The 13871-nt window shown below is 37.1% G+C and overlaps 1 long non-coding RNA gene and 1 other non-coding gene across 3 annotated transcripts; both read left to right on the forward strand.

Annotated features, from left to right (window-relative positions):
- Positions 1–559: 559 nt before the first annotated feature.
- LOC118485241 lies at positions 560–666 on the forward strand. The gene has a single exon (XR_004875546.1). It is a non-coding gene; the product is annotated as a small nucleolar RNA R71 (small nucleolar RNA).
- Positions 667–11024: 10358 nt separating this feature from the next.
- Positions 11025–12193, forward strand: LOC110895437. Of its 2 annotated transcripts, none has more exons than XR_002567144.2 (3): positions 11025–11462; positions 11549–11615; positions 11678–12193. It is a non-coding gene; the product is annotated as an uncharacterized LOC110895437 (long non-coding RNA). The 2 variants fall into 2 exon arrangements; XR_002567143.2 differs by having other exon boundaries at positions 11063–11446.
- Positions 12194–13871: the final 1678 nt, after the last annotated feature.

The following is a 13871-nucleotide window of genomic DNA, read 5'->3' on the forward strand; positions in this document are numbered from 1 at the left end:
GAGCCTTTCTCGTCCACCTTGTTGTTGAGTGAAATTTTGTGACTCATTTCTTGGTTGCTGAAAGTTTGTTCGTTGGGTTTGTTGGTTACTACTATTGCCGGGTTCCCTCCAACCAAGGTTTGAGTGGTTTCGCCATCCTTGGTTGTAAGTCCCCGTTGGGGGACCCGACGGCCTAGGTCTATTATAAATGTAGTTTACCATTTCTTGTTGATCGTCTGTTTCTTTCATGCAACTCCAATTTTCATGAGACCCACCACACCCTTCACAAGCCATAACCGAGACTGTTTTTGTCATTTCCAATTTTTTTATCTTTGAAGAAAGAGCCTTGATTTGGGCTTGTAAAGAAGTGCTTTCATCGACCTTATGGGCGCCCGGGGCGATAGACTTATTTCCCCGGGGGGTGTGCCACTGAAAATTGGTTTGAGCAATTTCCTCAATTTGATTATATATTTCGTGTGGGCGTCGATTACCTAAAAGTCCCCCGGAGCTAGAATCAAGTGTCTGCCTAGTGTGTGGCAACAATCCATTATAGAAAGTGGATACTTGTTGCCATATTGCGAGGCCGTGATGGGGACACTTGCGTAATAGCTCCTTGAACCTTTCCCAAGTTTCATATAAGGATTCCCCGTCCTCTTGTGAATATGTATTAATTTCAGCCATTAACTTAGCAGTTTTAGAAGGAGGGAAATACTTATATAGAAATTTTTGGGCTAGTTCATCCCAGGTGTTTACCGATCCAGCTGGGAGGGTGTTGAGCCAAGCTTTCGCTCGGTCTTTTAGTGAGAAAGGAAACATACGGAGGCGGATGGCGTCGTTTGATGCTCCATTGATCCGAAAGGTATCACATATTTCCAAGAAATTAGTTATATGTAGATGGGGATCCTCGTCCGCAAGCCCATGGAAGGTTGCGGAGTTTTGGAGCATTTGTATCAAATGTGGCCGAAGTTCGAAGTTATTGGCTTCGACATTCGGAGCATTGATAGCGGCGCCTAGATTACCTACGGTGGGTCGTAGATAATCCATAAGGGTACGTTGGTCCGCCATTGGAGGTGGATTACCCGAAACCTTCTCTTAGTTTTTGGCTTTTAACCTTTTTCTGAGAAAGCGTTCGGGTTCTTCTAGTGGTTCTTTTATGTCTTTATTGGAACTGGAGCTCATACACTACGTGAGGTTGGCGTCGGGTTCCAAGTCCTGCAATAAAAACAGAAAAGAATGTTGGTCAGAAGGTTCACCACGGCCCCGTGTTGAGTGAACACGGCCCGTGGTCGGAATTTCAGTGATTGTTTTCCAGATCCCAGTTACTGGAAGTTGGACACGGCCCCGTGTTGCACCGGCACGGCCCCGTGGTCAGCCTTCTGTAACTTGGAAAACAAAAACTGTCAGTAACGATGCTGGGCACGGCCCGTGTCCGACCAGGCACGGCCCCGTGCTGAGCTCTGCAGAAGCTGAAAATTTAAGAAAAAATCCTAAAAAATTAAAGAAAAATAAAAATATGATTAGACCGTTGATTCCTAACTTTCTTAAAATCCTTGTGTCCCCGGCAACGGCGCCAAAAACTTGATGTGTGTCAGTGTGTATATAATTTAGATGTATATTTAAGCCCCTTTTACACTTTTAGCCAAGTTTTAAATTTATAACACACGATATTTACTAACACTAAACACACATATGGGCAAGTGCACCCATCGTGGACGTAGTATAGTGTTGGTAAGATACCGAGGTCGTCCAAGGACACAAGAGCTTTTAGTACCGGTTTATCCTCAACGTCTAACCAAATCAAAAAGTGAGAAAAATGTTTAAACTAAGAAAAATAAAAACTAACTAAATGCTGAAAAATAAAATAAAATAAAAACAGATAGACAAGATGAATCACTTGGATCCGACACGTGTATTAGTATAACCTTTGATTAATTTCGCACTTTTGCACTTGTTTAAGAGATTATCTTAGTTATTGTAGTAGGCCCCTCTTTTGAAGGCGACGTTACCCTCAACCCAGTAGTTTGAGTCAGCAAGGATACAATCCTAAAGGGTCGGATTATTGGAAGATAATGAATTAAGTTATTAATGCAAATTGTGGTAGGCCCCGCTTTCGGCGGTGACGTTACCCTCGGCTAAGTAGTCTGAGTCAGCAGGGATACAGTCCTAAATAGCCGGGTTATAGTATTAATAGTAGTTAACTTATGAGGGGGTCAAAGAGTTTGGATCCCCGCCATCCAATACCTATGGGTATTGAAGGAGATCCTACTAAATTTGACCCAGGTCCCAAGCAGGACCTCTAAACGCTGAACAAGGGCAAGACCCTTACCAAACCGTTCCCTTAACCCCCGACCAGGTAGCCAACATACCTCCATATAGACCGTGGAGATATGAATGGTGAAAATCTTTTATTTTATATAGACAGTAAAATAACGCCAAGACACCACGGACAAACGATAAGGAAAGATCACCTTCAACATAAGTAACTAGTTATTAAAGTCATTAATACAAAACCAAATAAAAAGTGTAAAAGATTAAAAATAAAAAGTATTATACTAAACACTTGTCTTCACCAAGTGATGTAAGAGACTTAGGCAAACATGGCCTTGATTGTCAAGAACTCTTACGATCAATCTTGGATCCCGAGACGACTCACACACTCTACGATGGACAATGGATGATGGTGGTGGATGATGGTGTTATGGTGGTGGTGGGTGGTGGATGAAGTGTGAGAGAGGTGGTGTGCCAAGGGATGAAATGAAATGAAGCCAAGCACCCCTATTTATAGGCTGAACAGAAGGCTGGGCACGGCCCCGTGTCCGCTGGACACGCCCCCGTGCCCGTCTGACATTCTCTCTCTTCATTAATTGTAATTCGCAATTACAATTAATGCGCCTGCTGTACTTTCACCACGCCCCCGTGCCCGCTGGACACGGCCCCGTGGTGGGCAATGGAAGCTTCTACTGGTTTGTCTTTTCTGCTGCTTCCTGGGCACGCCCCCGTGTTCGCTGGACACGGGGCGTGTTCAGTCTCTGTTTTCTCTTCTTTGCCTTGGGAGGTGCCGTTGAGGGTCCGGGCAGTCTACTTTTGTTCCTTTTCTTGTATTTATGCTAGAATTAGTTGTCTTTTTGCTTCTTTTGTGATTTTGAGCTCATTTCATCCTGAAAATACAAAAGGAAGACAAAAACACTCTTTTTCCAACATTAGTACTTAAAAGGGTTAGTTTTATGCCTTAATTGATGTGATTTATATGTTGCATTTTACACACATCAAAAGGCTTGGAAAAGTGGCTATAAAAGTTACCTAAATAAAGAAGATGTTTTTATTTAAATAAAGTAGGGTTTATCCCTATGAAAATATGTGTAATGGAAACTTGGGATTTTCCCATTTGTTTAATATTATAAAAGTGTGGTATTTTACTCTCATAAAATATTTCCTAACTACGGTCCTGATGTAAATTCCGCTGCCAAACGGATAAACACCGATACCACTGAAACTGGCTGCGGCCACCCGTTCCCGGGTAAATAGGGGACGGGGGTTGCGACAGTTACTGATCGGACGGGGTGGTTCCCATCCGATCGGATACCTTAGGCTTGACGGGGTTTCTGTTGTTTGACATGTAGTCATACCGTCTCGGTCCAAACGCAAAACTTTCCAAAACTTAGCAAATTTTACAAGTTTTCAAAACAAACAGGTTGCTGAACGGACTGCCGTCCGACCGGATGACTTGTGACCTTTTCACTTAAACATTTTCACAAAAACTCAAGGAAGATTAGTTTCAAGCGAATCGCCATCCGATTGGACGGCCATCCATCCGGATGACCTGATTTGTAGAAACACTTCTCCGTTTTTAAAATGCTACAACGAAAACTTCAAAGTTCCATAATACACAAACACGTCCATCCCAAACGGATCACCCTCCGACCGAATGGCCATCCGACCAGAAGGTCATCCGATCGGATGACAATCCGTCACTTATTCCACTCGACACCGTTTTACACATCGTTCAACGCTTATACTGTCGTACTGTGTTCAGGCTAACCTCTCAGCGCTCCCTTCAATCCAAGACTATGTTTACTTGTTAAACACTATATGTGAGTATACTCGATCCCTTTTTGCTTTAAGCACTTTTGGGTGTTACATACGTTACTTATATTAAATCACATCGATCACACAACTGTAACACCCCAAAAACTCGAATTATTCACCTACTAGTATGTACCACATTTAAAAGAAGGAAATGAAATAACTAGGTTATTAAACCTAGTTATATGCTTGGTTAAAACAAATAAGGATAGGAAATTAAGTTAATTATGAATAAATGACAAACTTGAGGGGTTGATTTGGAAAAGATGGAAAGATGAAATATAAAATAAAAATGAGTAAACTGCCATTTTGGTCCCTGAGGTTTGGTCACTTTTGCCACTTTAGTCCAAAACTCAAACTTTTTAAATCTGGGTCCGTTTGGTTTCAATTTTATTGCCATTTTCATCCAAAAATAAAATCAACTCAAATTTCTTAAATAAAATCCTTTGTTTTTGTCCTTTTCCCAGGGGCAATATGGTCATTATAAGTTTTATTATAACAAATTATTAATTAAAAAAATAAAATTAAATATTGTTGATAAGCAGACACTTTCATGACCATTTTACCAAAATCATCAACATTTCAACTTCCTTCATCTTTCTTTCTCTCCAGTTGAATCGAACAGCCTGTTTTGATCCAAAATGTTTTGAACTTGGACAAAACTCTTTTGAAATGTATGCAACACCTTCCCATCTAATTGACCCCCTCCATTGCCCTCCATCAATTTGCACACAAAATCACCCGCAAAAAAATCATTTTACCTTTTTATAACAGGAAGTTCAGGGATAAAACAAACCACAGATTAAAAGCTAATAACCCGACTCTGAAATCTTAGAAGAAAGAAAAATTCGAGGATAACGTGTAGATCCACAAATAAGGAGAAACATAAATCAAAATCGAACCTTAACCTCGGTTGCAAGACGAATTGTGGTCGGTCGGGTGAGCATTTTCCTATTTTTTTCAGTTTGCGCAGACTTGTACTAACCCAAATCTTAAAATTACAACTCCAAATAAACCCACAACTTAGTCCATGGGTCGGTTTTGCCTCCTGGAACACCTTTTGAACCAATAATTCACTATGGTGTTATTATTCGGGGTATGGTGAGATAATATGAGATGAGATGAGATGTAAAAAAGGTGATTTCATTTCCATAAAGGGGAAGGTTTCTTACTCATAAATAACACACACCCACCAAACCAACAAAGCTAACTTCTCAAAAACGCATATATATCTTACACACAGTGACTGTGAAAAGAAATCTGAATTTAATCACAAAAACAAAATAGATTTATTGATTCCACTGAAATCCAAATCTACAGAAACAACACAAGATATAATATTTAAAAGAAAAAAAATCAAGGAGTTGAAGAATCCAAATCAACGAATAATAAATTGTTTAGATTTTGGTGATAAATACCTTGAAAATCAGGGATCATTATATTTTAAGAGAATAAGAGCATTCACATCCAATCCATCAAATTGTGTGTGTGAAGTTTTTATAATGTAAAGAGTATAAAAAGTGGTTGTGAGTGGAGGAGAGAGAAAATGTTACTGTTCATCTGTATATTTGGGGGGACACTGTTCACCCTCTATAATTTTTTAATATATTTTGAAAGTGATTGTGAGTGAAGGAGAGAGAAAAATGTAATGATAAAGGTATAAAAAATATTATTTAATTGAAAAGGAGAGAGAAAATGTAGTGTTTTTTAGTGTAATTTAGGGTGAAAATATGGTGGAATGGATGTGAATGCTCTAAGAGCATTCACATTCTAACAATCAAATTATGTGAGGAGGGGTTTTTATATTATAAAGAGTATAAAAAGTGGTTGTGAGTAGAGGAGAGAGAAAATGTTACTGTTCATCTGTATATTTGGGGGGACACTGTTCACTCGTTATAATTTTTAATATATTTTGAAAGTGGTTGTGAGTGGAAGTTAGAGAAAAATGTAATGATAATATTATTTAATTGAAAGGAGAGAGAAAAAGTATTTGTTTTTAGTGGAAATATATTGATATAGGAGTTGTTTTTTAGTGGAATGTATGTATAATTTGATGGATTGGATGTGAATGCTCTAAAACATGGAATTTTAGAGAGAGGGTATGGAGATTTGACAGTCTCCCACCTACCCTCTTTCTAACCAAACCCTCATTTCTTCTAAACAAAGAAGATAACCAAACCTTCGATTCAACATTCAACTGGGTTGAAAGAAAGATGAAGAAAGTTGAAATGTGATTTTGGAAAAATGGTCATGAAAGTGTCTGCTTATCAACAATATTTAATTTTATTTTTTTAATTAATAATTTGTTATAATAAAACTTATAATGACCATATTACCCTTAGGAAAAGAACAAAAACCTAGGATTTTATTTAAGAAATTTGAGCTGATTTTATTTTTGGATGAAAATGGCAATAAAACTGAAACCACAGGGACCCAGATTCAAAAAGTTTGAGTTTTGGACTAAAGTGGCAAAAGTGACCAAACCTCAGGGACCAAAATGGCAGTTTAGTCAATAAAAATAAAACTCAAAAACACACACTGAGTGTGTGTGGGGGTGCATACGATCGCACAGGAGAAAAGGCAGAAAAGGGCACAAACCCTAATTCAGCATAAATCTTCAAATCGAAAGAGGAAATTGGCTCTAACCTGATGCATGGACCTAAACATGATCATCTAGCCCTAACAAATACATGGTAAGTTGTTATTTTGAATTTGATGATTTTTGTATGAATTGGGTTATGATCAATTCACGAAATTTTATGAAATTGAGCACGAATATATGTTAGAATTATCATATGGAATGTGAATTTTACAAGATTTTGATGTTAGTTGACGTTTGAAGATGAAACCCACTTGGGCTAATGAGAATGGCAATATGGGTATAACACCCATGTCGAATTCTTGTTCAAAAAATTGATGTAACATGTTGTATGTGATGAATATTTGTTTGATAGTTTGAGTATGGTGTGGTTTTAGGTCGATTTTAATAGTATTTGATTTTTAAAGGCAAGAATAGGAAGATGAACACAAGATACTTGTACAATATACTCTATAAATGCGAAACCCGCCAAGTGTTTGATAAAATGTCTAAGTGATGTTTGGATGTGAGAATTATATGAAACGGCTCGAGATTATGAATGAATTGTGGAAAGACGAGGTTAGTAGCAAACTAACTTGAATAGTGTGCTTTAGATACAATTCGTATGAGTATTCGGAAAAATGTATGTTTCGATAAAGATTATGCTTTAGGAACTTGTATCTTGTGCTTGAATGGTGTAATGCTCGCCTTGTATTTGATGCGCTTGAATCATGGTAATTAAGAGTGAATGTGTATGATAGGTGAAACGAATAGTTAATTGGTCAGTAATAATGTTGGAAGTTATCTCATATTGTTACCATGGATTATATTGCCAAATGTAGAATCACAAAACATTTACACGTGAAAGTATATGTAAGCAAACGTGTATGCGAATATGATTATGTGATCATGCGGTTGTAAGTACATTTGCATCATGAGTACAAAATGTATATAGTGTTATATGGTATGTGCTAAATTAATATGTGTTTTATGCGTTAACATGATGGATTGTATGAGTTTGAAAATATGTGATTTTGGATATATGCTTTATGTTTATTAGATTTGACTATGAAAGTCAAGTGTGATTTATGCTTTCGATATGATCATTTATATGTAAAATCGTGTACACTAACAAGGATGTGATTGCGGTGACACGAAAGCATTAGGGATCATGTGGAAATGGACTCAAGCAAGAAAGACTAACGGATCAAGAGAGGACAAGGAAGCCAAGGTAAGTGACTTCCGACTCACTTCTTAGTATGCATATAGGATTTTTATGTTCATGAATATGGGGACATTATGTAAGGTTATGTAATGATGAAAGTTTTAAGATAAGTATTGATCTAGTTTAGACGAGGGTAGTTATCTAAGTCGAAGGTAGTTTGATGGGATTAAACGGGTTGAATAAGTAAGATAGCGGTAATGAAATTTGTGAAGATTAAGGACCCGGGGCAAGGACTCTTAGTCAAAGATGTAAGGGGAATATTTTTACGGACCATTAGGAATAAGTTCTATGTGTTTCGGATGTGTATGGGGCAAGATATGGGAGTTTTAGTGGTTAAAATGGGGGTTGAACTGGTCGCCACCGTAGCTTACGGTAGCCACCGTAAGCTACGGTAGGTTCTGAAGTCTTTTGGGCAACCGTACGGCAGTAGCATCTCACCGTAAGCATTTTCAGGCCACCGTAAGCTACAGTAGCCACCGTAGCTTACGGTGGAGCTGTCGCGCCCCGCGTAGTAAGCATGACTTACGCGGCCCGCGAGGGACCGTGCTGCCGGCTTTTTGCTGAATTTTTGATGTTTTGAACATGAGACTTGACTAAAAATGGTTTTCCAAGGCCTCATACATTATGTTAAGAATGGCTTTGAATATAAATGATGTTAAAGGTCGTCAGTTGGTGAATGAACGGTTTGTTTCGTGCTAGTGTAGGAAAGTTTAGAAGTGTATATATATATATATATGTATGTATAGGAATCTAGAAAGCATGTAGTTCGATTTGTATATCGTCTATACCATGTAAATTTGTGATTATGTTATTTCTGCATAAATCCATGTGTAAGAAGTGGTAAACAGGAGCTAGTGCTTATTTTTGTGAATAATTGATTGAGCGTAGGAAGAGTGTAGACATGTGTGAAGGTACGTATGTATACACGTATATGTGATGATAAGTGTTTAAGTGTGAATGTTTGTGTGAATGAATGTTCGATCCTAGAGACATATGTATGAACGTTATCACGGTATTTGGGTACTTACGATTACTAATGATGTGCCATGAGTTGGAATGTAATGCAGGTATGAATGTATCAGCTTCATGAAGGAACGAAACCGGATTTGGATAAGAGTATTAAGAAGGCGTTTGGACAGTTCCACGTTTATTTTATAGAATGCCTTACGAATTTCTAGTATATAGTTTAATGTTGCATGGTGTGTTATTGACTAATGGTTGGGTTGTACGTGGTGTCCACAGGTATCGCTCGGGTACCTCTACCATCATCGAAGTGAAGCGGACTTAGCTCGAGTTGGTGCAAGGATTGTACGGGGTAGAACAGTCACGTAGTTTGTTTTAAATAGGTCATGAAGTCATGATATAATTAACATTGTGAATGTATTACAAGTTGTAATTGGGTATTCATGTAGTTAATATGACTTTTCAAGAACGAAATTTTTGGGCTCGTATTTTCCGCTGTGTCGTATTTAAGTTCTTACAAGTTGGTCATACAGGGAATCGTTCATTATATGAACGGGTCATGCCCGAATTTTGTTAAATAAAAGTATGATAATATCACATTTCGGAATGTGAAATTTGGGCGTTACAACAACACAAACACTTTTTATCCGCTAACCACTCTGCATGTTATACGTGTTATTCGATGAATGCTTGTATGTTATGTTTACACAGTGATTGTTGCCTGACACTTTAGCAACGATAGTACTATAGTTTTGACTCAGCACCTGTCGTGGATGGGGGTTGCTAAGGGTATTTCTTCACGTGTCACAGTGGTGATATGTGTTGTGCACTCTACAACGCGCAGTCACGTCTATGCATATTTCATTGTTGATAACCTACTTGCTTCGCATTACTACGTGTTACATGTTGGTTATGCGTAAACTCGCTTTCGCTACTATTATGTTATTAAACTTGTATGCTCACCTTTACACTATGTGTATTGACTTTATTTTAACGTATGTGACAGGTGTTTAGGATGCTTACGCTTTGCTTGCTTTGTGGAATCAAGACTAGGAGAGTCTAGAAATAAACAATTAATATTTTGAGTTGTCGGAACTATGCTTTGTCTTTGAGATAACTATGTCTGTAATAACTGCTTTATTTGATGAGTTATGGTATGGGACATAATGTTAATTATCTGGTAAATTAGTTGTTATGGATTTCTCCTAGACAATCTGTTTCGCTCAGTGCCTCACCCCGATGTTTCCGCCATCGATTGGGGTGTGACAATTAGGTTCTTGATTGGTAATCAAGATGGAAACCGTGTAATCATGTTTAGTCTCGAAAAATCAGCAAGCGCTCAAATAGGAAACGATGGGTTGTCATGGTTCTGTTCTTCTTTTGGCGTCAAAAACTGAAAAAAGGAAACGAAGACTTCGTTGAAAATGTTAAAGACTTTATGTTAGAAAGATGTGAAGACTGTAGCGGAGTGGTTAGACTGTTGTGTGTTTATACGCGACAATCCGGATTCGAGTCTGGGCACAACCCATTTTTGTTTCCTTTTTAGATTAAAGGTTTTCCAATAATACAATTTAACCCCCTTGACTTACAAGTTTGTAATAACTGACACTAACTTGATTAGTAAACCTAAAACTCATAACTAGTTTACATATATATAATCCTTTTTTTCTTTAAATTGATTAATTAAATAATTAACTAGTTTATTTATATATATAAACTTTTAAATTAGTTAATTTAATTAAATAAACCACTATATTGATAGTTTAGATTAAAAGCATTGAATTTCTCAATCAGTTGAATAAATTCGCGAAAATTTCCGAGATTCAAAATTTAGGTTTTTCGGGTTTCAAAACGGTTCGGATTTTGGATATCCGTTTTTGCCGGATGTTACAGTTATCACATAAAAAAGCATTTGAGTGGTGTTTAGATTTCTGCTTGTGTATTATATTGTAGGTCCTTGTGACTATGAACGAGCATACAGTAATATGGTTCGTGTTCAACAGTTTCGGAGTTAGAGAAGGTATTTCATTTCAGTATTTTCTAAGGTTATATTGTGCAACTTTAACCGAATTTCTGTTTTCCATTCTGGAGTTTGATGTTTTTATTATTTTGATCTCTAACAGGTCATTGATTATTGTACTATTCCTGTTGGAGCTTTAGTTGCTGAGGGGCGAAGAACGCTCATACGTAACACGTGGAATGAGCGAATAAAAGGCACAAAACGAAATGTTGAGGTATGTAATCAAAGTATTGGGACACGCATTACCTTATGATTTTGTATCTGATTATACTACACATATACGTATAAGTTTTTTATGAAGGAAAGGGAAAGAGGGCAGTGGGTTTGAAAAGTGAGAGACGTGCATAACCTTTTACCATCATATACAAAATATTAATGGTTCTTTGGCCTTTATCCATCATAACTCCAATAGACGCCACTTTTATTCCGTCTTCCCATTTTGAAAATAGAGAGACGTGCGTATCCACCGTTCCACCACCGTACCGACGGCACCGTCAGCCACCACTGCAGCTGCTTCAGGTCCAGAGTGTGCCGCACGTATAGTGATGTGTAATTATCCCTTCTTATAAGCCATTTGTTCATCGAAATTCGATTACATGTGTGTTTCTTTTCTGGTCTGTATTTCTTTGAGCTGGAATTCTTGAGCTGATTTCTTTCGTAGTTTTTGTTTTTTGATCTTAAGTTTTTGTTTTTTTATTAGGTTTGTTGGTGCTCTTCTTCATTAGTGGCAGCTCAATTGATGTTCTTCTTAACTTGGATGACGCTTGGTATATTTGGATTTTTATGTTTTTATTATTTGTGTATCTTATGTTTTTGTTTGTTAAAACAGGTTTGCTGTTTTGGTGACATAGCGACAATTGTGATGGTGGTTCGTGGTGGTCAATAGCCGCACCTTTGGGTGGCGGTACATGGGAGATTGGCGGTGACGACTGCTAGAACTAAGGTTCCGGCTAACCAACTTCTTCAGCGAGGTTCCAAGTAGCCGATTTTGGCCCAATGAGCGAATCCCTGTCGTTGGTAGGGTTGGTCGTCAGTGTCGGTGGTGTTCGTCACCGACATTGTCTTCGTGCAAGAAGTGAAAGTTATTGAAACTTTGTCTCCATTCGAGATTTGCTTCTATTTCACAAATTTCGTCTATTATTTTTAGATTTGTGTTGTTATTCGTAAACCAAAACCCACTGTGCACGTAGCTAAATATGTAAAATAGTGGCTGTCTGATTTCAATGTAAATTTTGAAAGTAATGTTGAGTACTCATATGTTAAACCATGGTGACTTTATTGTTTGGATGCTATTGCGAGTGGTTCTTCATATCTATTTATTAAAGTTATTCTATTTTTCCTCTCACTGACATTGCATTTTTTTTGTCAGCAACCTCTTATTCATCCATCTGATAACCAATTAAGCGTGGTTTATTTCGATGTGTTTAAAGTTGTTCAAAAAAGAAATGGAAGGACTGTTCGATTGGTGCAGCGCGGATGGACAATGCATTTTTTTGCTTTAAAGTAGTTTTAAGTCTCAACCATACTAACTTTTAGAGTGTGACAACGACAACCGTAACAATTGTGATATGCTTTTTATGTTAGTACTTTACGCTTAAAGGTGTTGGGTGGTTAAAGTTCCACCATTTAAGTATGAATGTCTTCTTTAAAGACAACCCATAAGGTTTTGGTTATCAAAACTCTATTTTACATTAACAATACATAACTTTCCATTTAGGAATTGTATTTCCTTTTACTGATAGTCTTAGATCTAAATTACTTATTTATCCATTAGGAGGAAACTTGAGTCATTTCTAATACGGTCACATGATTTCAAAAAAAAAAAAAAAAAAAAAAAAACTCTCCACTATACTTCAATAAAAATCAAGTGTTTTGGATTTTATAAAATGATATTAAAACAACTGTATAACAAATATTTTTTTTTATATGAAAACATGAGAAATCTTTTGTATTTCTATAATGGTTCTAAAAGTTCATTGGTTTTAATAATGGCTTTTAGAAGTTGGACGATTTTGGTCCTGGGATCTCTTACTTTCATATTGTTTGTTTGGATAATTTTGTTGTGGACTACAGTTTACAGGTGTTAGGTTTTTGCATAATCAGATACAAAAACATAAGGTAATGCATAATCAGGTATTCAACCAAAATATTGGGACATACATTACCTTATGTTGTAAATATCAACGATTTCATATGGACTTTTGATAAATAGACTATTTTATTGTTAATTGTGTGGTATGTAAAATTTCTAAAACTATTCGTGTTTAATAAAATGTGGATTACTATAATATTATTTAATAGCATATATTAAAACTTCTAAAACTACCCGTGTTTAATAAAATATGGTATGTAAAATTTCTTAAAACAACCCGTATTTTTACACGGGTTTTACATCTAATGTACTCTTATAGGGTGGTGTTTGTGCCCGAAATGCCAGTGTGGCGGGCTCCACGCCCCTTTCGCATGGCCACAATACATGATTTAATAAGATTTCAACAATACTAAATTAAGCATTTCTTTCTTTATTTTTTTTTTACAATTGTGTGTACAAAACAAACATTATACGTTTGACGTGGTTATAATAACAACATTCAAAAATAGTTATACTTATATAGTGTTCGTTTCATTGAGTGTAATAGAATTGGAATTTGATTTTTCATAGAAATTGGATTTAGAATTTAAACATTCAAATAGGAATTGGAATTTGAATTTGATGGAATTGGAATCTCAATTCCATTCTTGATTTGTTCGCTTGGTAAATGAATTGGAATCTACCGATCTCTTCCCGCCGATCGACTGAGCCAGTTCGGGTTGTTAACGGGTCGATTCAGGTCGAGATGTTTCGGATTCTCAACGAGCCGGGTTGGGCCGAGACGTTTCAGATCGTTAACGAGTCGGGTCACTTTGATATGTTTTAGGCCGAATCGAGACGTTTCGGGCGTTAACGGTTCGGTTCGGGTCGGGTCGTTAAAGGGGCCCAGTTCGGTGTGAGACGTTTTGAGTCATTACCGGGTTGGGTCGAT

This window comes from Helianthus annuus, chromosome 12, assembly GCF_002127325.2.
Source record: "Helianthus annuus cultivar XRQ/B chromosome 12, HanXRQr2.0-SUNRISE, whole genome shotgun sequence".
Taxonomy (NCBI): Eukaryota; Viridiplantae; Streptophyta; class Magnoliopsida; order Asterales; family Asteraceae; genus Helianthus; species Helianthus annuus.